The sequence below is a fragment of the Mesocricetus auratus genome, unplaced genomic scaffold (genome assembly GCF_017639785.1).
Source record: "Mesocricetus auratus isolate SY011 unplaced genomic scaffold, BCM_Maur_2.0 Super-Scaffold_100020, whole genome shotgun sequence".
Lineage (NCBI taxonomy): Eukaryota > Metazoa > Chordata > Mammalia > Rodentia > Cricetidae > Mesocricetus > Mesocricetus auratus.
Genome location: NW_024429201.1, coordinates 32,479,095 through 32,505,669, shown reverse-complemented (window position 1 = coordinate 32,505,669; position 26,575 = coordinate 32,479,095). Strand labels below are relative to the sequence as shown.

Below are 26,575 nucleotides of genomic sequence, written 5' to 3'. Positions count from 1 at the left end.
AAACACAAAGAGGCTTATATTAATTATAAACTGTTTGGTTAATGGCTCAGGCTTTTTAATGGCTAGTTCTCTTTTAATTATTCACCCATTTTTATTAATCTATGTATTTCCACAAGGTCATATATTTCTTTATGAATTGGTCCCCTTCATAAGGTGTGGTGTTATTATCTCTTTTGATCAGTTCTGGTTTGAAGTCTACCTTATCAGACCAGAAAATTAACATCTTGTTTATGGTTTCCGTTTGTTTGGTAGTTTGATTTCTGCTCTGACTCTCAGATTTTGATCTTTGTTACCTACTGTGCTTCTTGGATCTTGTTTTTCCATACAATTAGTCTATCATTTATTCCTTTAAGAATTTTCTTTACAGTTTTTTAACTTTATTTCTATGCTTTGTGTTTTTGACAACTTGACTACAATGTACTGTGAAGTGCATGCGACTATGCCTCGCTTTTAATGTGTTTTTTGGGAATTGTACTCAGGTACTCACGCTTGTCCAGCATGCATTGATTCTGTCTAGTCTTTCCCTTTGCTTCCTTGTCTTCCTCCTTCTCATCCTCAATTTCCTTTATTGAAATATACAGTATTCTTTTTCTGCTTATTTTACTCTCTTTGTGGTGTTTTTCAGTGTGTTGTTTGTTGGTTGGTTTCTTTTGCTTGAGTTTTTATTTACTGTTTTTTCTTTTATTTTAAAAATCATAATTTTCTTGGCTAATTTCCCTTCAACATTGCTCAACTCTTTTTCACTGTTGAGTTTCTACTCCAGGATTTGACCTTATTTTCTTACTCCATTCATCTACTTGTTTGTTTCTTCTTTGAAGTCATTGATACATTTACCATCAGAGTTTTCTTCTTTATTTAGTGTTTCGATCACTTCAGTATCTTTGTGGCCAGTAATAAGATTACAATCTTTGGGAGACCATGTGTTGCCTTCCTTTTTCTCATGTCTTATGCTTTTATGTTACAAATTGTTTATCTGTTGATTCAAGATCTCTTTCAGTTTTCCTTGGGAATTTCCTTATTAACATTTTATTCATGCAGGCTCAGTTTCCACTATTACTCAGGGGAAGAAATAAATCACTGCCAGGCAATAGCACCAAATGTAACAAGATACAGAAATAAACTTAAAATGAATTAAAACCAATAAACACACATCTAATTACCATAGAACAGAAAATGGCAAAAGTAATGGCTAGCATGCTTTGGAGTTAGGTAGTAATTATTGAGGTTAAAATCAAAATAGTAAGTGAATAAAATAAAGGAAGGGATGGCAAAGAAGAAAAGAAACAGTTGCATGCTTAAAGAAAACAAATTGGAAAGAATACATTCTTCTTATGTAGAAAGCAAGAAAGGAACAAAAGTTTTTTCTAATTTTTAATTTTTAAATTTAAATTTAAATTAGAAACAAGATTGCTTCACATGTCAATTCCAGTGACCTCTCCATTTCCCTCCCCTCCTCCTGTGCCCTCCCACCAACCCCCCCAATATCCCCTCATTTCCCCAGGGAGGGTGAAGCCCTCCATGGGGGTATCCATAGTCTGTCATTTCATCCAGGGCAGGGCCTAGACCCTCCCCCAAGAGTTTAGGGTGAGAGTGCATCTCTCATTGTTGGATGGGAGTCCAAAGTCCATTTGTATACCCGGGATAAATACTGATCTACTACCCAAGGCTCAATAGATTACCTAGGCCTCCTCACTGACACCCACATTCAGGGGGTCTTGATCAGTCCCATGTTGGATTCCCAGGCATTAGTCTGGGATTCAAGAGCTACCCTTTGTCAGGTCAGCTGTTTCTGGGGGTTAAACCAGCCCAGTCTTAATCCCTTTGGTCATCAGTCCTCCCTCTCTGTCACTGGATTTCTTGAGTTCAGCTCAGTGCTTAGCTGTGGGAGTCTGCCTCTTCTTCCATCAGCCACTGAATGAAGTTTCTGTTTCCCAGACTCTCTGCCCATGGGATTGTAGGCTGGCACTCCCCAGATCTATGTCTAAAATCCATATATGAGAGAGTACATGCCATGAGGAACAAAAGTTTTAAAAAAATGGTTAAACTTCTGTTTCCCTTGAACATAATTTAAGTGATTATTTAGTGATCCTTAAAAGTTTTTGATTATCACCTATTTTTGAGATTATAACATAATTAAATCATAACTTCCCCTTTCCTCCCTACAATCTATCCCATGTGCCCCTTCTTCTGAATCCTTTCAAATTCAAGGTCTCTTTTTTCATTAGTTGTTTTTGATGCATATATGTTTATGTAAATATATACATATACATATATACATTCCTAGATATAACCTGCTCATTCTGTATAATGCTACTTGTAATTGTATTTTCATTTGGTCTGTTCTTCGCTAGGGAAAACTATTTCCTCCCTTAATATTTCCTAGTTGCTTGTAGCTTGTAGAGTGGAAGCTTTATGGTATTTCTTTGGTTCTCTTTGGTCTGTATATCATTTTTGTTCTTGTTCATCTCATGTTTAGGCAGTCATATGGATGACACCTTCCTCCCTCTTCTGGGTTTTCCCATTTCTCCAAATCAGGTCACATATTTCCTGTTCTTCCCTTCTCTAGAACTCCCCTGCATATCAAATCCAGGATGGCTCTGTTTTCCTTTCCTGGTTTTTGTAGTTACTCCAGGATATGTATTCATATCTGAACACTTAGAACCAGAAGCCTCAAGCGAGAGAGACCATGTAGTATTTGTCTTTCTCCCAATGGGTTATGTCCCTCAATAGGACCTTGTATAGTTCCATCCATTTACCTACAAATTTCATGATGGAATTTTACTTTATAGCTGAATAGCATTCCATAGTGTACATGCACTACACTTTCACTATCAACCTGTCAGTTAAAAGACTTTTAGGTTGTTTCCGTTTCTTGGTTTTGTGAACACAGAAGCAGTGAACATGGCTGAGCAAGTGTCAAGTCCTTTGAACATATGCCGAGGAGTGGTATAGCTGGGCCCTATAGTAAGTTTATTTTTAGCTTCTTGAGGATTCTGCGCATTGATTTTCATTGTGACTTCACCAGTTTGTACCCTTACCAACAGTGTATGAAGGTTTTTTTTTTTTTAACAGACTTAATTCACTTTATTTTTCTTGTATGAAAACCCTTATGTGGTGGCCACAGCTGGAGCCTGGGTCCTCTGAACAGAGACTCTGGTGTGGGCTTTCACAAGATGGTCCGTGAATTCCTGATAAGGAGACTTGGTGAACACAGTCTCTTTCCAGAGGTCAGGGGTCAGGTAGCTGTAGGTCTTGGAGATGGCATCAAAGGTGGCCTTGGCAAAGTTGCCCAGGGTGGCAGTGCAGCCCCTGGCTGACGTGTATCAGTCATCAATACCGGCCATCATCAGTAGCTTCTTGGGCACAGGAGCAGAGACGATGCCAGTGCCTCTAGGGGCAGGGATGAGACGCACCAACACAGAGCCACAGCGGCCCATCACTTTGCATGGGACAGTGTGGGGCTTGCCAATCTTGTTCCCCCAGTAACCTCTCCGCACAGGGACAATGGAAAGCTTGGCCAAGATGATGGCCCCCCCGGATGGCTGTGGCTACCTTCTTGGAGCACTTCACACCAAGACCAACATGACCGTTGTAGTCCCCAATAGCGACAAAAGCCTTGAACCTGGTGCGCTGGCCAGCCCGAGTCTGCTTCTGTACTGGCATGATTTTTAGAACTTCATCCTTTAGAGATGCGCCCAGAAAAAAATCAATAATCTCGGATTCCTTAATGGGCAGGGAGAACAGGTAGATCTCCTCCAGGGACTTGATCTTCATGTCCTTAACCAGGCGGCCCAGCTTGGTGACGGGGATCCACTCCTTGTCTTCAGCTTTTCCTCCACGAGCCCCGCGGCCTCGACCACGGCCACGGCCTCGACCACGACCGCGGCCCCTGAGGCCACTGCCAAAGCCTCCGCGGAAGCCACCGCGGCCGCCTAATCCTGGGCCCCTGGGTCCTCCGGGCCCTCCCGCTGCACCGGCGTCATCCGCCATTTGGTGTTTTCCCGAAGTAGAAGAAGCGAAGGTTTTTTTTTTGTTGTTGTTGTTGTTGTTGTTGTACTATAACCACTCTGTCATTTGTTGTCAGTTGTTCTGTTGATCATTGCCATTCCGAATAGGATAAGATAAACATTTTAAAGTTGTTTTGGTTTGCATTTTCCTAATTGCTAGAAATGATGAACATGTTTGAAGTATTTTTTAGTCATTTTGGTAGTTATTCAGTCTGCCAGGCTTGATGCCTCTGTCAGTCTTCAGTTTACATTGGGGTCCTAAAGAAATAGGTTCTAATACCATGGGGGTACACAGTAAGATAGATGAACTTACAGTCAAGAAGCAAAAGCTTCCTTCTCTTGTGTCTTTTTATGTAGATTGTCACCAGAAGGTATGGACAAAAGTTTAAGGTGGATCTTCTGACATCTAATGATGCAAATTTATCAGGAGTCTTCTTACCCCTTAACACATCTTAGTTTAAGTGATTACTTGGTGATCAAAAATTTGTCATCATTTATTTATTTCCATAAAGTTTAAAGTAAAAATAATGCCTAATTTTTAATTCATATAAATAAGTTTTTGTTTGTAAATAGAAGATGATAGATTTTATAGTGTATAAAATTTACTGTTCATAATACTATGCTGTCATCAATAAATAATATAATAAACAAATAAAACAATAGTAAGTACTTATTACAAATAAGTAATATATAATATATAATAAATAAATAACACTATCATCAGCAATCTAATGGAAATATTGTTAAATGTCACATTAAATTACTCCTAGAAGCAAATCAAATTTCTCTTTAATGATTTACAGTCACCATCACATTGTTTTCATACAAAAAAGAATGAAGCAATGTAATTTTTCTATGTCTCTTGTATCCTTCAGAATTTAGTTGGCTGCTAGGAAATAAGATTTCTCTTGTGCTCCATTGCTAGAGATCAGAACAGTACCAGGGGAGAGTAACGACTAACAATAAATTTAGGAACATGGTACTAGTCAAAAGTTCTGTGGAGGGAATTTTCTCAATTAAATGGATCAGTGAATTAAACTTGAAGTTTTCATTCTGAAACACAACTTTTTGTTTATTTGATTGGTTTCTGTTTTGGTTTTTTGTTTGTTTGTTTCTTTGCTTCAATTTATTAATCTTCCAAAATTGTCATTAAACGCATCATGTTTAAACTTAATAAAAAGAAATATAATCCACCCACTCTGGGATCTCCTGGCCTGGGGAGTGCAGGCAGATAGACTCGCCCCCAGAGGACCAAGCAACCACAAGCCTGCTGACTGCAGTGCACTAATCCAGCTCACAACCACCCGGAGAGGGAGTGCCTCAGACCCTCTTGCACCACCTCAGACCCGTCAGAGCATTAGACCTGCTTGTACCCACTGGAAGAGAACCCTGGACCCATACACACCAGGAGAAGAAGAGATGCCACCTGAACCCACTGGAAGAAGGGATGGGAAGAGGATAGTATAAGAACACATTCAACATCAGAAAAACCAATATGATGCCACCAGAGCCTAGGGACTCTACACCAGCAAGACCTGAACACCTAACACAGATGAAGCAGAAGAGAATGACCTTAAAAACAACTTCATGAAGATGATTGAGACCCTAAAAGAGGAAATGAGAAAATCCTTTAAAGAAATGGAAGAAAAGACAAACGAAAAATTGCAAGAAACAATTCAAACAGTGCAAGGTTTGAAAGCTGAAATAGAGACATTACAAGTAACACAGTCTGAAGGAATGCTAGAATTAGAAAAGGTGGGTAAATGATCAGGAACTACAGATGCAAGCATAACCAACAGAATACAAGAGATGGAAGAGAGAATCTCATGCATTGAAGATACACTAAGAAAAATAAATTCATCGATCAAATAAAATTGATCAATCAAATAAATCAAATAAAAATCAAATGAGTCCAATAATGAATTCTTTTTATTTTTAAAGGGATCACTTATTCAGCCACAAGTCACTGGCTGTCAGAAAATGGCAGATCTCTCCTCTGAGACAGTGACAATGTAAGAGTTCCATCTCTGAATTTAGGCTACTATTTAAATGGCAGAGCTCACACCTAAGGGAGCAATGCCATTAATTGGAACATGTCTTAAGAACCAGGACAACTGTGTTTCAAGAAGAGAAGATCCGCTTACATTTTTCAGCAAGAAGAATAAAAGAAATAAGGTGAAATGTCTGTCAGGACCAAACAAACTGTAAGAACTTACTTCATGTGCTTTAACCTTTCTGCTACTGCAGTTGCAGTAGAGAGGGTGCCACTCTGAAAGACTCACCAGCTCTGAAAGACTCTCCACGTTAGTGAAGTCCTTCCTCCTAGTCCTTCCTCATGCGTATATCCTCGTGTTGAATCACTTAAAGACAAAAATGACCTCTTCCAAAAAAGCCTTCAGGCCTTATCAGTTTAGGGAGGCATAAGAGTTGGCTCTTTGTCTGAATGAGAGGCAGTTGCTGTCCTGGGGTAACAATTCTGATTAAGACTCTTTCAGCTGCTGCTGCTGGTGATGCACACCTTTAGATCCAGCACATGAGAGGCAGAGACAGACGGATCTCTGTGAGTTCCAAGGCCAGACTGGTCTACAAAGCGAGTTCCAGGACAGCCAGGGATGTTACACAGAGAAACTCTGTCTAGAAAAAAAAGAAACAAACAAAAGGAAGACTTTTCTTCTCTCAAATTGCATAGAATCCATCATCATTCCCAAAAGGGGAGCATAGGGACCTGCCCTAAAAGCAAAGTTAAGTTCAGGCAAGGAAAAATAAACATAGGAAGGCTTGTAGCCCCTTCTCCTGCCAGACCTGCTGAACACACCCGGAGAATCACAGCCTTCCACTTGTCCCTGGTAAATCACTCCCAATGCCAGACCTGCTGAACACACCCGGAGAATCACAGCCTTCCACTTGTCCCTGGTAAATCACTCCCAAATGCTGTGCTTTGGATTTACCCATTAAAAGGTAAAGCAACCTTTTCATCCTGCCAAAGAAATCTGGGCATGTAGTGGTATCTAGCTGGAAAACCAATTGTGGTGTGAAGGGCAAAATGGCACATGGTTTGTGTGTTTAATACTGTGGAAATACTACTAAAAACTGACATACATGTTTTCACTTAAGATAATGCAGATATAAAATATGGTTCAGCTCCAACAGTTTCTGTATGTTCTTTTAGTTGTCCCTGATTTAAGGGTAGAATCCTTTTGTCCTTCCCAAAGGCGGTAGCCTATAGAATACTGCCCAGTGATTCCCTAACAGGCTGAAAACAAAACTGAGAAGAGAAGGAGTTGATGTCTCCAGAGTTTTGTCCCTGGGGAAGATCTGGCAGCAGCAAACACTACTTGCCCTCCCTCTCCAGTTTCAGTGTTCAAGGCAACTCAAGGTCTCAGGCCAGAGTCCAGTTTAAGACGAAAGAGAACTCAGGACATTCATTCAAAAACAAACTGAATGTATCCACCCTGGGTTTTGACTGAGGAAATCGCTTAATTTAGTGCTTTCAACATTCATAGAACAGTTCCAACATGCAAGATCAGGACAGCCTATGGAGCTGAAAAACTGAAGAGGGTTAGCAGGGGGGTATTCAAGTAGGCCAAGCTATGCAGGAAGTCTAAGGACTCAGCTCTCAATTACCCCTCTGGAAGGTGTCTCTACTGCCAAATCCACACAAGATCTCCTGTGTTGACTTTCCTCCTCCCATCCGTTCTCCCTAGGTGCCTGCCATAAGTGCCATTCATTATCACTCCCTGGGTGTCCTCTATTTAGTTGGGAGTTCAAAGAAGGCATGGTTTTGTTACTGGGTTTTTTTTTGAGACAGACTCTCACTAGCCTGACACTCATTATTGTAGTCCAGACTGGTTTCAAACTCACAGCAATCCCTGTGTCTCAGTTTCCAATGTGATAAGACCATAACCTTGTGCCACTATTTCTGTTTAACAGGATTATTTTTCTTTCATTTTCTCCATTATTATTCAAAACTTTGCATATGTTTGACACTGTGAGAAGAAAATACAAAGTAAGGTTAAAGCTGAAACTGGACTGTAGGACAAAAATAAATGCAAAGTGTGTTTAACTGACATTAAGAACCTTGGGACGATGGTTGAAAGCTTATACAACTAGGATTTTGGCCATTGATATGAGACTGCATTTTCACCCACAAAGATTCAAAGTGAGCAGAATGAGAAAAGGGGAGTGTTCAGGGCTTTTCTCAAGTGCTGAGCTAGACTCCAATGTGGAATTTCTGAGGAAGGAAGAAAGAGCACTACACAGAGGTGAGGGACCGTTTACAGAGATCCCTGCTGGTGTGCTGAGAAGGTTGACATGGCTTTACAATGCTTCCTCATAGCATTTTCAGATCACATGCCAAGTTGTTTCCTTATTACAAAAGTAGAAGCAGCAGTGCTTAAAAAATCAATCGAACAAGTAGATTTAGGCAATGCACATGAAGATACTTTTTAATGTAAACAACAATAAAAATTATTGATATTGTTCATGCTAGCTAACTCCAAATCAATCTAGCTTACATTTGTACTGCTTATTGGCATGTTGGATCATACGTGGAGTAAAGGAAACTTGTGTTAACTAGTAGCCACAGAAGTTATTCAATATTTTACAGATTCAGATTTTCAGGAACTATTGATGTTGCTTTCTGAGACAAGTTTCTCATTGACCTGGACTTACCAAGTAGGCTGGATTGCCTGGCCACCAAATTCTAGGCACCTACCCATCTCTGCTTCCACAGCATTGGGATCACAAGTATTCACCACTTCACCCAAATTTTTCTGTGGGTTCTAGGAACTAAACCCGGATTCTCATGCTTGCATAAGAAACACTTTGGTGATTGAGCCATCTCCCTAGTCTGGAAATATTCAGTTTTACCTTTTATTGTTCATCTGTTTCCCCCACTACCCTCCCCATCACCTCTGCCCTCCTCTTGCTGGTCTACTACTGCCTGCCAAGTAGAGTCAATTCTGCCCTCATGTAACACACATTCTAGTACTCATCTCTTTTTTTCATCCTTGCCCCTCATCTAAAATCCCTTACTCCTCTTTCAAAATCCACTTTCTACTTGTCCCCTCCAACATTCAAATGTGTACTTAAATCTATAATCTGCATATGAGTGAAAGCATGTGTCTTAGTCACTATTCTAATTCTATGAAAAGACATCATAACCAAGGCAACTTATAGAAGAAAGCATTTGATTGGGGGCTTGCTTACACTTTCAGGAGTCCATGACAGTCATGGTGGGGGGCATGTCCACAGGCAGGCTGGCACTGGAGCCCTAGCTGAGAGCTAACATCTGATCTGCAAGGTGGAGGCAGGGAGAGAGAAAGACTGGGCCTCACTTAGGTTTTTGAAACCTCACAGCTCACCCCCAGTGATATATCTCCTCTAACAAGGTACATGTTTCTTAATCCTTCCTAAATAGTCCACAAACTGAGAACAAGACATACAAATATAGGAGCCTATGGGAGTCATTATTATTCAAACCACCACATTCTACTCTCTGGCTTGTAGCCATCTTCTAATGTAAAAGTATTCAGTCCAATTTACAATGTCCCCGTAGTCCTTCACAGTCTCAACACTGTTTCAAAGGCAAAAGTCTCCTCTGAGACTCCAGAAGATCTCTTACGTGTAATCCCTATATAAGCAAAAAGTAAACTACATGCATAGAATATATAATTGCCACTACAAAACACAGAAAAGGGGGCATGCTGATGAATTACTAGACCGAAGCAAGACAAAACCCTAGTAGGGCAGGCAAACTCTATATCCTGACTTAGATGACTCTTCAGATCTTCCACCATTTTCAGCTTTGTTGACTGGAAAAATTCTCCTTCTCAAGCTAGTTCCATACCCTATTCACCTCTGTCCTTGGCAGGTCTCCCACAGCTCTGGTATCTTGGAGCCTCCATCACAATCCAGGCTTCACCTTCACAGTTTCATTCGAAGGCTTCTCCAGGCCTCCATATAGTGACTCCCCTCCAACAAACCTGGCTACAGCAGATTTCCTTAACCATAGAGTAGGATTCCACAACCCATTTACCATTGTATCTTTCTTGATAGAGCCAGAATCACATGGCCAAAGATGCCAAATTCTCTCACTTGTTTGGGATGGAATCTAAATTCCTCCTTGAATTGCAGTGCATAAGCTTTGACTTGTAGATAGTTTCCCTTGCTGCATGAACTTTATCTTTCACAAACTGTAAGATTTTTGTCCTGAGGATATACCCCTCTCTTTATTTCATCCTCTTTAAGCCTTTTCTTTAAATTAAACTCATCCCCCCTGGGCATAAATTTCCTGGTGCTCCTTTTCCCCACAAACTGCATTTAATATTTCTTTTTTGCCCCACTTTCTCTTTTTTACTGTGTATCTGTATAAGAGTGATCACCAATAACTATTTGACATAGTCAATCCTAGAATCTCTTGAACTCTCTCCCAATGACATTAGTCTCAAAGTAATCAATTTAGACTACAGAAGATTTTTTTAAGAAAAAGGGCGGAAATGTACTAAAATTCATAGTCGAACTGTCACAAGAATGGTCTCTAGGACAGCTGTTATTGTTCCCTTGGGCCTCCACAGTACGTATCACTCTCAGCTCTACTGTCTTCCATGCTCCTGCTAGAGTGGCCCATTAGTCCTTGCTTACAGAATTCAACTGCTTTCCTCTAATCCAAAGAACCTAAGTTCAAAAAAGAAGCATTGTCAGGTCTGTCACAGCAATACCCAACTCCTGGTACCAACTTCTGTCTTAGTCACTGTCCTATTATTGTCAAGAGACACACACCATGACCACAGCATCTTATAAAAGAAAACATTTAATTGGGTGTTTGGTTCAGAGGGTCAAAAAATGACCTTTAAGATGGGGAACATGGCTTCAGCTAGGCAGGCATGTTACTGGAGCAGAAGCTGAGACCTCCCATCTGATCCTTAAGATGGAGGCAGGGAGAGAGCAAGACTGGGTTGGGCCTAGGCTTTTGAAACCTCAAAGCTCACCTCCTCTAACAAGGCCACACCTCCTAATCCTTCCTAAACAGTTCACTAACTGAGAAACAAGCATTCAAATATATGAGCATAAAGGTCTTGTTCTTATTCAAATCACCACAGCACGTAGTTTGCCTTTCTGAATCTGACTTATTTCACATGAGAGAATAATCTAAAGTTGTATTCAGGTCACATTGTTCATATTCATGTTAGAAAACTAATGATGGAGTCAAACACTTTGATTAGAGTACAACCCCTGACAGTGTCTTTATACTTAAAAATCTTTGATAAGAAAATTTATACATTCAATAACCCGGCTGCCTAACATATCCAATTATAAGTTTTCACTAAATGGTCTATAATAATCTTTTCATGCTTGTGTTTAGTTATGCCCTGATCTATGTGTACTGTATTACAGACAGCTGTGAGCCACCATGTAGGTCCTCTGCAAGACCACCCAGTGCTTTTAAATATTGAACCATTTCTCCACCCCAATTACCATCTTCTTAAACAAATTTAAAAAATTCAATTCCCATTCATATTAGAAAAAGAAGAATGGCCTTTTGCAAGTTTCAGAATTAAAAAAAAAGATTAGTTTGAGATCATTCTTTGTAGTTGCTCATGACATACCTACAAAAATACGTGCATGTTTGTGTAGTCTGAGGTGTTTATTGAACAAGTAACATGTTCCAGGCACTATGATCACTTCTAGGAAGGCAGTGATGAAAAAACAGAATGCCTTTCCTTTGTGATCTTCCATTCTGTAAAGGTAAAGCAAGAATACCACAGTAGCATTAACAGCACAGGCAATTCCCTTGCCCCCCCAAAAAAAAGCCATAATGATAAGACTCAGAAGAGAAGAAAACAGTGGTAAGATTGTATTAAACAGTATACACACACACACACACACAGAGTTACACACACACACACACACACACACACACACACACACTCCTGAGGTTAAAAATACAGATAACAAGTGGAAATGACAAAGAATCAAAGACCACAAGACTTTCCAGAGATTACCAAGAATAAAATGTCATTATTACAACTAGCTTTTGGGGAAAGGACAGATTGCCAGATTCTCAGGACTACATTACCTCAAAGAACCTGGAACCACTAAGCCAGTACAGACACTGCTATTCACAGAATACAGTGGAGAAGAAGAGAAATTCCTAACTGGCAGTATCAGCACTACAATTGGCCACGTGAAGCAGGAACTTAGATGACATGCCAGCATTGATTGACAATGTAGCCTGTATTGGTCAGCCCCACCATTACACTGTTCAACAGCAGATGAAGGAGGACCAGTCCTCAAATCAAACAGTCCCAGGCTAGCTTTTTTTTTTCATATATACTTTCTTTTTATTTTATAAGCACTCTTATCTACATATTAATCCCCCCACTCCCTCGCCCTCTCATCCTCCTATGCTTCCCACGGACGCCCCAACCCACCCCCTCATCTACTCCTCAGGGATAGTGAGGCTCTCCACAGGGGACCATCAAAGTCCATCACATCATTTGGGGGGAGGGTCCAGGCCCTCCTTCCCATATCTGGGCTGCAATAGTATCCCTCCATAGCGAAAGGGCTCTCAGAGCCCTAACTCACTGTTAGAGGTCCCATAGGCTGCCCTGGCTTCCTAGCTGGCACCCACATTCAGAGGGCTTGGTTCGGTCCAATGCTGGTTCTATCCAATGCTGGTTCCCCAGCTTTATGACTAGGGTCTACGTGCTCTCACTAGGACAGGTCAACCATTACTGTGGGTTTCTACAGCACTGTCTTTGTTCCTTTACTTATCCATAGGCAACAGATAATCCCACTTTACCAAAAGAAAAAAAAGGGGGGAACCACACACAGTAACACCACCACCAATAAATCCAAAACAAAGAAGTATCAACCATCAACCTGCATTATTATCCCTCAATGTCAATGGTCTTAACTTGCCTGTAAAAAGACACAGGCTAACAGAATGGATATGAAGAAGTATCTATCCTCCTGCTGCATGCAAGAAACACACCTTCAAAGACATATGTTACCTTAGAGTAAAGGGTTGGGAAAAGATTTTCCAATTAAATGGACCCAAGAAACAAGCTAGTATAGCAATACTAATATATAAGAAATTAGACTTCAAACTAACATCAATCAAAAGAGATGAAGAAGGGCATTTCATATTCATCATAGGAAAAGTCCATCATGATGAAGTCTCAGTTCTGAACATCTATGCCCCAAATACGAAGGTACCCACATTCATAAAAGAAACATTAGTAAAGCTCAAATCACACATTAAAACCTCACACATTTATAGTGAGAGACTTCAATACACCACTCTCACCACTAGACAAGACCACCAGACAGAAACTTAACAAAGAAACAAAGGAACTAACAGAAGTTATGACCCAGATGGAATTAGTAGACATCTATAGAACATTCCATCCAAACATAAAAGAATATACCTTCTTCTCAGTGCCACATGGAACCTTCTCTAGAATTGACGACATACTCGGCAACATAGCAAACCTCCACAGATACCAAAGAATTGGAATAGCCCCTGTATCCTATTGGATCACCATTGTTTAAAGTTAGAATTGAACAACACAAATTGCAGAAATTCTACAAACTCATGGAAATTGAACAATAGCAATTGCACCATTCCTGGGTTAAGGAAGAAATAAAAAGGAAATTAAAGTCTTTCCAGGCTAGCTTAAAAACAGAAGCTGACCATTAAGCTGAAGAGTAATCACAGGTGATCATACCATGAGGTGGCATTTGAACGGAGACATGAACATGAGAGGTGGGATGACTGTGGGGCTCTGAGGGGTAAGCATGGGGCTGCAAGTAAGAAAGACCTGGGAAGTCTGATCACCAGTATGAAGGCTGCATGGAAGAGCGTTGGACAGTGGCCTTGTAGGTGTCTATGCTAGGTAAGGAATTCAGGATTGATTATTATTTTATTAGTTTTTACTTTTTTCTTCCATTTGTAAAACAGGTCCCGTGCATGCTACTGCTTCAGATTTGCTCCCACATGTAGAGAGAAATGACAACTCTTGTTTTTATAAGGAAAGCAATGGAGTAAGATTGTCTTGCTACACCCCTTGCTATGTGACAGTCTCAACCATACACATGCTTGATTAGGTAACTCGTGAATTGTACTTCTCTTCTGAAGTTTAAACATAAGTTTAGCAACCCTTAGCAATCAGTAAAAAGGAGCAAGCAAAACAAAATAAAATAACCCAACCAACAAAAGAAACAGAAAACCAAAAAACAAACAAACAATTGTGTTCCAGAATGAGAACTTGCAGCTTAATTCACTGATCCATTTACCTATGAGAATTTTGCCCACAGAACTTTTAAATTGTCCCATGTACATAAATTTACTGATTCAGTAATTACTCTCTCCCTGGTGCTGTGCTTATCTTTAGGGATAGAGTACAAGAGAAACCTTATCTCCTAGCAGCTAAATTTTGGATGCAACAAAGAAATCAAATCATTCTTTAACTTTTAATTTTTTAAAAATTCATGAATATATGATGTGTATTATATATATACATATATGTGTGTGTGTGTGTGTGTGTGTGTGTGCTGGCACACGCATGCCATATTTGTATGGAGATCTGATGACAAGCTTAGATGTTCTCACTTTCTGCCTTATTTAAGGTTAGGTCCTAATATTACTTTCCCACTACATATACCAGGCTTCCAGGAAGCCTTTCCCCCTTTCACTTCTATCTCCAACAGGCATAATGTGATTACAGATGTTTCCGTACAGATCTGGTCTTAACACTTGTCCTGAGGATTTGAACTTGGGTCCTCATGCAAACTCAAGTATGTTTATATACTGAGCCATTTCATAGGCCTGGAGCTTAACAGTCATTCTCATTGTGGGTTATAATGTCTATGTGCAGGCAAGTTTTGGTGAGTGCTTCCTATGTCTCTGTGCTATGTCTCTCACTCTGAACGTTCTGCTTCCTCGGGCTAAGGAGGAAAAGACAAAATCTTGGGTCTCTAGAAGTAAAAGGCAACTCATCTAGTTTTTCAAGGAAAATGGAAGAATTGTTTAAATATGACAGTAGTTCCACACAGATCTGAAGGCAGATATTTAAATATAGGAAAGTGTCAGAGAATGGTATATATGAGATGAAAAATCAGTAAAAGTGAATATATTTTCAAGAGTTTTAGTTGTATACTTTATGAATCAGAATTCTGAAACACTCTTACACTTTTGTTTAAAATTACTAACCTTCTAAGCAGAGAATGTGATTGTACCAACATCTTGATGCTGGACATTCATTTTGACTTTCAGCAGTTGAGTGGCTGTTGTCAGAACACCACGAGGTACTTGTAGAAGCAGGATAATGTTGGGGTGGAATACACGCTTGAGACATGTGAGCAACATCTAAGTGGAAAGGGAGAGTGGACAGCGTGGTAAGCTATCTTGGACTTTAAAACAAAGGTCTACAGTGAAAGAAAAATGTAAGTCTTCTTCATTCATTATGAAAAGATTTGTTATTACACAGTACATGCTAGCTGCCCCACTCAGTGGGCAAGAAAATGGATTTCTCCCTAGGACATATTTGAATCTTAATGATGTGGATTGGATTGCGAATTAAAGAGTTAAGAATGCTGACATGTAGGAGGCCATTACAACCAGAAGATTATGAGAGAGTGGTGAAGAGGTAAATCACGGTGAGGTACGGAGCATGCTAAACTTTAAGGCAAATGCTGGTAGGAAGAGGTGCTCATAACATCTTTGAAAGGCAGCAACTGGACAAAGAGAAAGGAAATCAGAAAAGAGTAGTGTCACAGAAACCAAATGGGTGGGAATTTGGTGACGTGAGTTAACCTAAAGTAAATGTAGGAGTCAGACTGGAAATCTGAGAAATCAGCAGGTTATAAATGACTTGGCAATAGAAGTAGACTCAGGGAACTAAAGGGAGACAGGAAGCTTTACAGGCAAGGAGAATAAACCCAATCCTTTTCTAAGCTTGACTAAGGGGGAAGGGGAGAAATAGGAAATGTGGAGTTAAGAAAGTGCTGTTAAGAAATACCAGACTAAGAATGAACTAATAGGGTCATTTAGATACAGGATAGGAAGAGGATAATTTATGAGACAGCATCCCTAAGTACTTTGTAGAAAGTGGGATGTGGGGTGAAAGGCAGTAGATGGGCTTATAGCTAGGAATTTCTTTCCCAGAATCCCTGAGGGATGAAGCTGCCTGAATTTGAATACCATGTGTGTCTAGGGAGAAAGCAGAGGTTAGGGATAGATTTTCCTTGTGGCTTCTGTTTTTTGTTTGTCTGTTCCTTTGTGTGTGTATGTGTATGTGTGTGTGTGTGTGTGTGTGTGTGTGTGTGTGTGTGTGTGTGTGTGTGGAGGGGGTGACCAATAAGTCTGAGGACTTAGTACTGAGGTCTTTTAGAGAATAGGGAACTTGTAAAATGAGTGTTGGGGGAGGGAATTGCGTCCCATCTCACCACAGGACCAGCTGTCCTATCCAGATTCAGAGACCAGCATCATGGTGGTTCCACTCCTCTGATCCTTCAGATTTTCTCTAGAGTGTGTGAGTCGTGGAGGTGATCTGTAGTTGAGTGTAATCTTGGTCGCAAGACTAAGGGGTGAGAATATTAGGAAAAAAATGGTTTGTTGGAACTTCTGAGATTCTTTCCTCCTAAAAAATAACTGGCAGTGTTTTCTGTGGCTGCTGCATACTGGTGTGTAGAGATGGAACAACGCATCAGCAGTAGCACTGCCCCTGTTTAGCTTGAAGGTAACACAGGATGGGGCAAAGAACTGAGCATCGGCCTGGGTTGGCTTGTTCACTAGATGTGTGAGATCACCAGGAAAAGTGACAGTTAAGACTTCCAGCCCTTCTCTTTGTTTCTCTCTCACCAGCCCCTTCTGCTCCACCATTTTGTGATAGTTTAACTGGGGACTTGCTTTAAAGAGAAATTTGATCTGAAGCAGGGCGTTTTGTACTAAGGCAGTTATAGGGATTTCTGCTAACCCTGCTTCCAATGAACAGGTGGTTTTATCACAAAACAACTTTTAAGGCCATGAATTAGAAAAAAAAAAGGATGAAGTAAATGTTCCTCAGGGCAATCTACATATATTCTAGTTCTTTCAGATGGGTTTAAAGCAGGGTGTGTGTGTGTGGTGTATTTATTTGCATGCAAGCAGAGGCCAGAGCAAGACTTGAGGTGTCTTCCCCTATCCTTTTCTACTTTATTTCCTAAAGACAGAGTCTCTCACTAAACTGGAAGCTGGCCTGGCTAAGTAGGCTGGAAAGTGAGCTCTCAGATTGGCCCGCCTCAGTCCCCCAGTGCTCGGTTACAGGCAAGCACAGCATGCCCACTTATCTTGTAGGTACTGGTGTCATGCTTGAGAACAAGTGCCCATACACTGAGCCGTCTCCTTGGCCACAATCATTTTAAACTGAACCATTTCTGCAAATCATGAAAGTCAAATAGTAAAATATGACATTTTGGCCGGGCGGTGGTGGTGCACACCTTTAATCCCAGCGCTTGGGAGGCAGAGGCAGACGGATCTCTGTGAGTTCGAGGCCGGGCTGGACCAATAGCCTCAAAAACAATACAGAGAAACCCTGTCTCATAAAAACCAAAAAATAAAAAATAAAAAATATGACATTTTGGAGCTTCCTTATTATAGACAACTTCCAATGCTACAGCTTTCCTTTATGATTATCTTATGTAAAATAGTCCACAGCATCTAAAGTCATTGTAGCTCCATCATGATAAAATATGGTTCATACGATCTCTGAAGACAATTCTAAGGCAGCCTGTGCTCCCTGAATGCTTTTGCACAGAGCCTGTGGTCCTGTGATTGATTCTCATCTGTTTACTGTAGAGAAGCCTCAGTGATTAAGTGCTGTCCCATTCCACTATGCCACACTATTTAAAATTTGTATCATTTATTTTTATTATTTTTAGTTTGTGTGTGTGTGTGTTGTATGTATATGTGCACACAGAGGACAGAGGTATCAGAATCCATCTGAAGCTTGAGTTAGAGGCAGTTGTGTACTGCTGCCTGACATGGGTCTGGAGATCTGAACTTTTGGCTTCTATGAGGTCTGTGTACCTTTATCCATGAGACATTGCTTCAGGCCCCAGCTACTCTTTTTTCTGTTCCTGCTCTTTTACATCCTCTTTGTATTTCTTTTGTTGTAACTTTGTCTAGCTTGATTAATGCCATATTAGAATAAATTGTGGCTTTCTGTTCTTAAGAGCTTGTTCCCACATGCTGACTGGTGTTTTCAAATTTGAAGTTATTAAATTTTGTGGAAAGTTTCAGAAGTTGCAATGTCATATAATATTTTACTAAGTTGCTAGGAAAATAGAAATTTCAGATTACTTACTTTTAATATATATACAGATACAATACTCTTACTTCTTGCTGTTCTGATAAACTGTAGCCATTCAAGATGAAGTGTAATGGGTCCCTTTAAAGGATTTGTAGATGGAATTTTCAAATCTGTATTTGTGGCAGAGGATAAACTCTTTCAAACTACATATGGGTAAGATAATTTAGAAATGCGTTTATAGACATTTGGACTTAGCATTCACGACAGCTGAAAAATAAAATGAACTTATTCAGCTTGTGTTTAGATAAGGGGAAAAAGTGATTTCTGCTGTTAGATCTGGTGTTAAAGTACAACCATAGAGGAGAACAAGCTTCAGAATGCCTCTTGAAAGCAAAGATGAAAGAAAATCAGAATGCATGATGAAAAGGGAACTATCTCTGAAGGGCAGGAGTTTCAAAGACAGTGCATCCTAAATCTCCTTAGATGTTCAAGCTGGAGTATGAAGGTTTAATATTTTTTGTTGTTAACTTTTAATTCATACCCATTTAAATCTGCTCTGTGTCATGTTAGAAGGGTATATATGTATTGGAGAGCACTACATCATCTCTTAATGCCAAAGGCAGAAAACTCAGTCGTTGAATTTATCTTCCCAGGGCCAAATCAGAAGATCAGGCAGTTGTCATTTTAGAGCGACAAGGAATCCACCAAACAATTCCAGTATCTTGCTTCTATATCATTTAGAAATGATATTTGTAACTACAGTGAGGAATTCAAAATGACTATCATGTGTTTTAAAATGGTTCAGTTTACATTAAGGTTCTATTAATACCAAGGCTTTCAGAGATTGTCCTCCTCTCATTCCAAGGCATGAATTCTCAATACCTTTCATATTATTAACTTTGTGACATACTTGAATTCTTCCGAAAGAAGAAGAAAATGGCATATTTCAAGAAGAAATGATGAGAATTCATGGATCACAGTTTGACCAGGTAAAGTAAATGGATGTCACAAGGAAGCTCTCCCTCGAACACAGAGCAGACACAACTTAATGCACCATGTTTATCTTGGATGCATATTTAATGCAGACAATTAAGTATATATGAATGCCTTTAAGTCAAGGCCAGAGAGAGGTTTAAAATGAGTTACGTATATTTCAAAGGGAAGCTTTTCCTGACTAAGCTGCAAGAAGCTCCTAAGCCTGGAAGCCATTAAGCTAGATGTCTTTGTGCTCCTTTACAAAACTAATGACCCTATGCCTCAGGATATGAGACTGTTTGAACAACCACTTCTTACATCATCTTTCAAGGGTCTAAACAATGTATCCGGGATCTCTCTCTCTCTCTCTCTCTCTCTCTCTCTCTCTCTCTCTCTCTCTCTCTCTCTCTCTCTCTCTCTCTCTCTCTCTCTCTTCTCTCTCTCTCTCTTCACTTTTGAAGTAAAATCATTTTACTCATTAACTTAATTCATCCCCTTGAGGTATTTGCTGTTTGTGTAAATATTCAGGAACTTGTTTGTTCCTATGTTAGCTAAAATGAATCAAAAGAATATTAATGACTACTAGAAATAGCATGATTCTGGCTTTGGGTATTCATGAATGGAGAGCATAGAAGTCTTTCCTTTGAATGGCTTACATCTACCAGGAGGTACAGCATGGGTTCTGAAATGAGTATAAGGGGGCCATTATTTAAGGGGGTTCAAAAGAGGATGAGATTAGCTACCTACTGACCAGTACTTAATTTCCATTCACCTCTTCACCTTGCCCCCAGGGATCAATGAAAAGTGAATACTTTAGAGGAAAATGATGTACATCTCAGGCCTGAGAAAATGAGATTTTGTTTGTCAGGCAGCCTCTGAGTAATTCTTGACTCCCGGCACTTTGTCTGCTTCTAGGTATTGAAACCCAGATCGCTTCCTGTACCTTCTTTCAGAAGGCAGCTTCCTCTCCTGTGCAGTGGAGGAGGTGACCAAGGGAGCTCATTCTAGCAGCTGCTCTAGGCCTTCTACCTGCGTATACAGCACTTTGAGTATGTCAGCATCTTCCCAAGGTGACTGTAGCAGGCTGGGTTTAAAATCTACAAAAGTTATTGTTTCATGCATTTGTGAGGATTTCACTGGGGAACTGTAAGGTAAAGTAAATCCTTAGAAACTTGATGAATAAGGACTTTTTCTCACGCTGCCAGAAAGAGACCTAAGATTTGGATTTCTATAAGATCTAAGTGTTAGATCTTTCTAAGATCTAAGTATTGGACCTCTCAAAGATCTAAGTATTAGATTTCTCTAAGGCCTAAGCATTGGATCTCTAAGATCTAAGGGTTGAGTATCTAAGATCTAAGCACTAGGTCTTTCTAAGATCTAGGTATTGGGTAGATGTATTCGACTTTCCTAAATTCTCATTGATTCGACTTTCCTGTGATTCCTGCTTTACTCACATCATCTTCTTCAGTTCTCTCAATGATAATTTCCTACTGTGAAACGCTAGAAATATTCATGCTCTCTATGTCTATTACTTCTTGCCCCATGTATCAGCCTGAGGGTTTCATCTCTGCACTGCTTCTAGGATCCTTAGGTTGAGCACAGGCATGACTATAATGAGTTGATAGTATTGCCTCTGGGTTCTGACTCTCTGGTCCAAGGTGAATGAGTTTTTCCATGCTACATTTTCTTTTGGCTAATTGTACTAGTGGAAACTGTCAGCATAGTTATTAGTAATCTATAACATTCTGATGGCAAACATTTACCAAAGCAAATATTTATTTTAAGAAATGTAAAACCCAAACCCATGTTGAGAAAGTAGACATCTCTTTAACAAGCAAATCCCATTTCCCTTCCCATATCAGCTTTTTTGACCATAAGTTATATCAAGCATAATGGATTGGAATAGATTATGATGCTCTATGTTGGTAATGTGGGTTGAGACTATCTGGTGATTTTCTTGGGGTTCTAAGCCTCACTCCCTGCCTGCTCTTGGCTGGCATTTTAAAAGAGGCACAGGTCATTCATCATGAGTTTACCCACAGCTCTTCAGGTTAGCTTATTGTTATATGGGTTGATAGGACTGGGTTACATGTCTTTCATCACCTAGAGACCTAGCTCTATCATCCACAATACATGTTTACATGACTCTACACATTTTAAAGCAAGCCAGCTCTTGTTTGGCTCACTCTTTTTCACAGTACATCTAGGTGGCAGCTAACAGTTACTAGAACATCAATAAGGCTTTCTGACTCAAAGCACAAATCTTTGTGTCACATTAGCTAAAATACCATTCAGTCGTGAGATGGGCATCACCAACTCAGTTTTAAGGGTGGAAAAAATAGGTTCTTCTAACAGATAAAAGGATCTAAAGCAGCAATTCTCAACTTGTGGGTCATGGGGTCTTTGGGGGCCCAATGACGATTTCACAGAGGTCAAATGTCAGATATACTGCATATCAGATATTTACATCATGATTCAAACATTAGCAAAATTACAGTTATGAAATAGCAATGAAAATAATGTTTTGGTTGCAAGTTACCACAACATGAGGAACTGTGTTAAAGGGTCGTGGCATTAGGAAGGTTGAGAACTGCTGATCTAAATGATCTACAAAGTTATGTGACAAAACTATGGGTGTAGGGAGGGAATGAGTTTGTAGTCATCAAAAATTCTGCTACTCAGAGTAGAAAGTGTTTAGTTTTGTTTTTTTCCTGCTTAGAGTTTATCAGAATAAGAAAACTAATACATTATATTTAAATGATAGCCCTTTCTCTACTTCTGGAAGAAGCCCAAATGGATAGTCTGTTACTTATCCAGAATTTTCCCATTGACAAAGGAGAGGCAATGAAATCATGGACAGAATAATGACATACTTTTTCTCAGTAATTTATGTTGATGGAACCAATGCAGTACAAATATGAAGATCAGACAGTCTGACTGTGTCAGGCTCCATGTTCATAATCACCTGAGTTAATGCTACAGAGCTGAAGTTACTCAGTGTAAAAGAGTAGCTCAGTTTGATAGTAGCTTCCTTCCATTGTTTAAAAAATGTTTAGGTAAACCACAGACTCATACCTTGAACCAAAACCACCAGTAACACAGAAAGTTCACACAATTTGGGATTCCCAGAATGCTTGGTTAAGAAATCACCCCCTAAAGCCCTTTTTAAGAAGACAACTAAAAAACTAAGCAATAGTGGAGAGGCTACCTTAAATGCCCTTCCCTTATAATGAGATTGATGACTACCTTATATGCCATCCTAGAGCCTTCATCCAGTAGCTGATGGAAGCAGAAGCAGACACCCATAGCTAAGCATTGAGTTGAACACCTGGAATCAGTTGCAGAGAGGGAGGAGTGATGTGCAAAGGGGTCAAGACCAGGCTGGAGAAACCCACAGAAACAGCTGACCTAAACAAGGGTTTGCTCATGGACTCCAGACTGACAGCTGGGAAACTAGCACGGGACCGACCCAGGCCCCCTAACATGGGTGTCAGTTAGGAGGCCTGTGCAGTCTAGGGGGCCTCTGGTGGTAGATCAGTATGTATCCCTAGTATATGAATGGAGCCCATTCCACATAGAGGGATACTCTCTCAGCCAAGCATGGGGGAGGGTCTAGGCCCTGCTCTAAGTGATGTCTTTGATGATCCCCCATGGAAAGTCTCACCCTCCTCTGGGTGCAGAAAGGGGATGGGATGGGGGGTTTTTTGGAGGCCTGTGAGGATGGAAGGGAGAGGGAACTGGGATTGATATATAAAATAATATTTTTTCTAATTTAAATTTTAAAAAGAGAGAAAAAAGAAGGCAAATGCATGCTTAGATAATGAGGATCAGAGAAGTAAAACACCTAGATGGAAAAGCGAAGTTCTTTGAAATTTACGAAGGTTGTAGAGACGATTATAGCACTGGAGGCCATGATGTCATAGGAACTATGGGGGTTCTGAGAAAGGAGACAATATACTTCTTACTTCTGCCTGTGTGCTCTCATGTTATAGAATCCTGCACACACATTTCCCCTCCATCTGGCATTTAGCTTTTATCTCTCAAAAAGAGTTTGTTACTAATACAGGAGTAAAAAATGTGTTTTTAAATTGTGCCAAAGCATGTAAGCTTCACTAAAGAAACAACACTTTTAAAATTAATTATTTATTTAGAAGAAATTAAGATTTACTGCTTTGAGTTCATTTATTTCGACAAAAGAAAAACAATTTATGAGACATACAATGATAGACTTACATAAATATGCCAAAGCCAAAAGAGGGTTAGAATCTGCCCTTTATGTATTTTTACATGTATCACTCATTATTTTATTGATACTACAAACAGTTATTGTCTGAGGATACTAAGTTGTGTGTGTGTGTGTGTTGAGCAAGTGAGACTGTATCCAATACTTTTGCAGTTTGTAATTTGCTGATGTCCACCCAAACTGAGCAGGTTCAAAGGTGAAGTAGGAGGTAATAAAAGGGTAGGAACTAACATTCTTTATGGAACGTTCTGTTGGAAGGTGTGGACCACCTGTGTGCAGATCAAATAACCAGCGTTCCGAAGGGAAGATTTACAGAGGAGATAGGATTTCATGATTTCCTTCTGTAAAAGTTAAGGGGAAGGTTTGGTTCTGACAGTTCTTGGGTCTTATTCTTCTGATATTGTTGAGAGCAACCTTTCATCTCTTGCTCAACATTTTTTTTTAGTGTCTGCATATTAGCATTAGATTGAAAATGCATAAATAGTAGTCCAGTTGGGAAATACATAGAGTTATGGTTGAAACTGATACTGTGATACTTTGTCTTCCTTCTGTCGTCTGCTTCCATACAACCACAGGTCTCAGGTACCTGGTTTTCCAGTTGTGATGCTCTGAGTAACAGAGGGCTCTTTTTACAGAAAGTGCCCAGAAAGACCACCCTGCCACTCAGGGATTTTATGTTTGAGGATTTGGTTTCCTTAGACATCTGCAGGCAGTTCTTGCTTTTATCTTCTCAGCTAAATTAGTTCCTTCATGTGAAACAAAAAGGGAGGGAAGTGGTGAACCACCCCCACGGAAGACTCTATTTGGTTTTTAAATATGGGTTTGTTACGATCCTGTTGCGGTTATTATCAAAGACAATCTTAGCACATTGAGCTACGTGTTTTCCAGAGGAAGTGCTTAAAGATGAATTCTGCAAGACTTGAAGGCTGAACTTCAGCCCTCCACACTGTTGTTAAAGGTCAGGGTATGTTTTGTGATTAACTGTGAGAGTGCTCTTGGGGAGTTTGAGTGGCAGGAGTTAGTAGGGAAATGTAACAGTGCGTGTATACCCACACTTCCTTATTCCTACAACTTACTATCCAATAATCACTGAACGTTCTCTGCACTGCATTTCTACTTCAACAGAATTCTTGTTAGGAACCACTCAAGGGCTCTCCCAGTTATCGGTGGGCACAAACAGCAGCACAGTGTTATCATAGTGAAAGGGGACAGATGAGTGTCTGTCTTCCCACTCTTTCTAAGTGACAGGTTGTGGGCCTGGTACTTCCACACATGAAAATTCCTCAGTAAAATAAATGTTAGTTTGTTCAGGGCATGCATGATAGGAGTAAATCTATGCCTTGATGCTGTAACATTTTAATTTGAAATCCAACACTGCTATAAAAAAGTCTAAATAAGTGAACTGGTGTTTTGGCCATGAGAGTGATATTAGTTAATTGAATTGAAAATTTCATAATTTGGCCGCATTCTTCAAACACTTTCTTTGTATATGAGATTGCTTTTGTTTCTTACTTTCTCTTCAAGGGGCCACTTGTTTTGCTTTCTACCATGTAAAGAAATCAAGTCATTTAAACAACATGGCCACTTCAGCTCTTGGAACTCAGCTAGTATCGTGCTAGGTTGTGGACACAAAATGTATTGTTTTAAGAAACTACTGATATCAATAATTCTTAAAATGTTTATCCCAAGACAATGAAAAGAAATTGAAAGCCTGAAATCTCCGGTAACTGACAAACCTTTACAAAAGCCTTCACAGGACTAGTCACATACACCACCAGTAATGCTGTTAAGTGTAGGAAGAAGGTCATTTGTTCTTGCTTAAGCAGACAGGAAGCATCTCTCCCAATACTGTGATTATATTATACTTAATAGGCCCTTTATGGCCCAGTCAATGTGATAAGTGACTTACAAGCAGTGTCTTAATCAATAGGTAATTGTAATGGATAATAGCATGATCAACATTTCACAAATTAGGTAATTTGAACACAGTGCAATTGACTTTCTTGTCTTTGAAATAATGATTAACTATAGGCAGTGCCTACCTTGTATGTTTGACATGTTGTATGATTTTAAAAGTTAATGTGCTTGCTGTCAAGTTTCAGATGCTTGTACTGCAATCTCATGGATGTTTTGCGGAGCTCAGCTCCACTGCTAAGCATACGCTATTCTGTCTACATCCTATGAAATTATTGTGCTGGTTTATACAGTGACTCCAAGTTGTTTTATTGTTAATGCCTCCTGGTGTGACCTTCCCAAACTACAAAGCCGAGAAAGTAGACTTGTACTTGTTTTGGGAGTTTTGGAAGAACCTCCTGCTGTAAAATACTCTTTTAACAAATCAAACACATGGTATTTTTTTTAAGAAGCGCTAACTACGATTATTATTCTTTTCAAAACGAGAACAGAAAGTGCTGATGAGGTCCCTGTTCCTTGGAGGTCAGGACTGAGCAAACACTTGGAAAATCAGAGTCATGTTTAGTTGGAAGGCAGGCAAAGGCTGCCTCTGCTTCGTTCATTGGTGGTGCCTCTGGATTTGTATGCTACATACCTTCCTTAAATTCAGGCTCGCTCTGCTGTGTAGCTGCTTGCCCCACACGGTCCATCTGTAGCTCAGCATTCTGGCTATAGTGGACTTCACATCTTCCCCACCCCTACACACACACACACACACACACACACCATAATTCAAGATTCAGCATCCTGCTGTCTCTTTGTGACATTTCAAGCCACTGCCCTCACTTCCTGCGTTATTTCTTCATTTTCAATCTGTCAGTGATTAAAAATAGCATTTAACTTATTAGTTTCCACATTTTGTTAATATTTATTTAGTTTTACTTATGTTTGTATTTCATTTGGTTACATTATCTAAAAACCTCCTTAGAACAAAGATAACATTTCTTGTTTGATGGCTCTACAGGACAGAACTGAGCATCAATCATCACTTTTTTAATTACAGAAAATATGGAAGTCATTCCTTTCCATTCTGGGTGGCTTCCCAGCTGTGTTCTCTAGGCCTGCCGATGGGAAGGATAGCTGGAGTCCTGTCTGATGTCACT

At 39.9% G+C, this 26,575-nt stretch overlaps 1 pseudogene; it reads right to left on the bottom strand.

Moving 5' to 3' along the window:
- Nucleotides 1-3,107: 3,107 nt before the first annotated feature.
- LOC101834330 lies at nt 3,108-4,007 on the bottom strand (annotated as a pseudogene).
- Between the last annotated feature and the right edge of the window lie 22,568 nt (nt 4,008-26,575).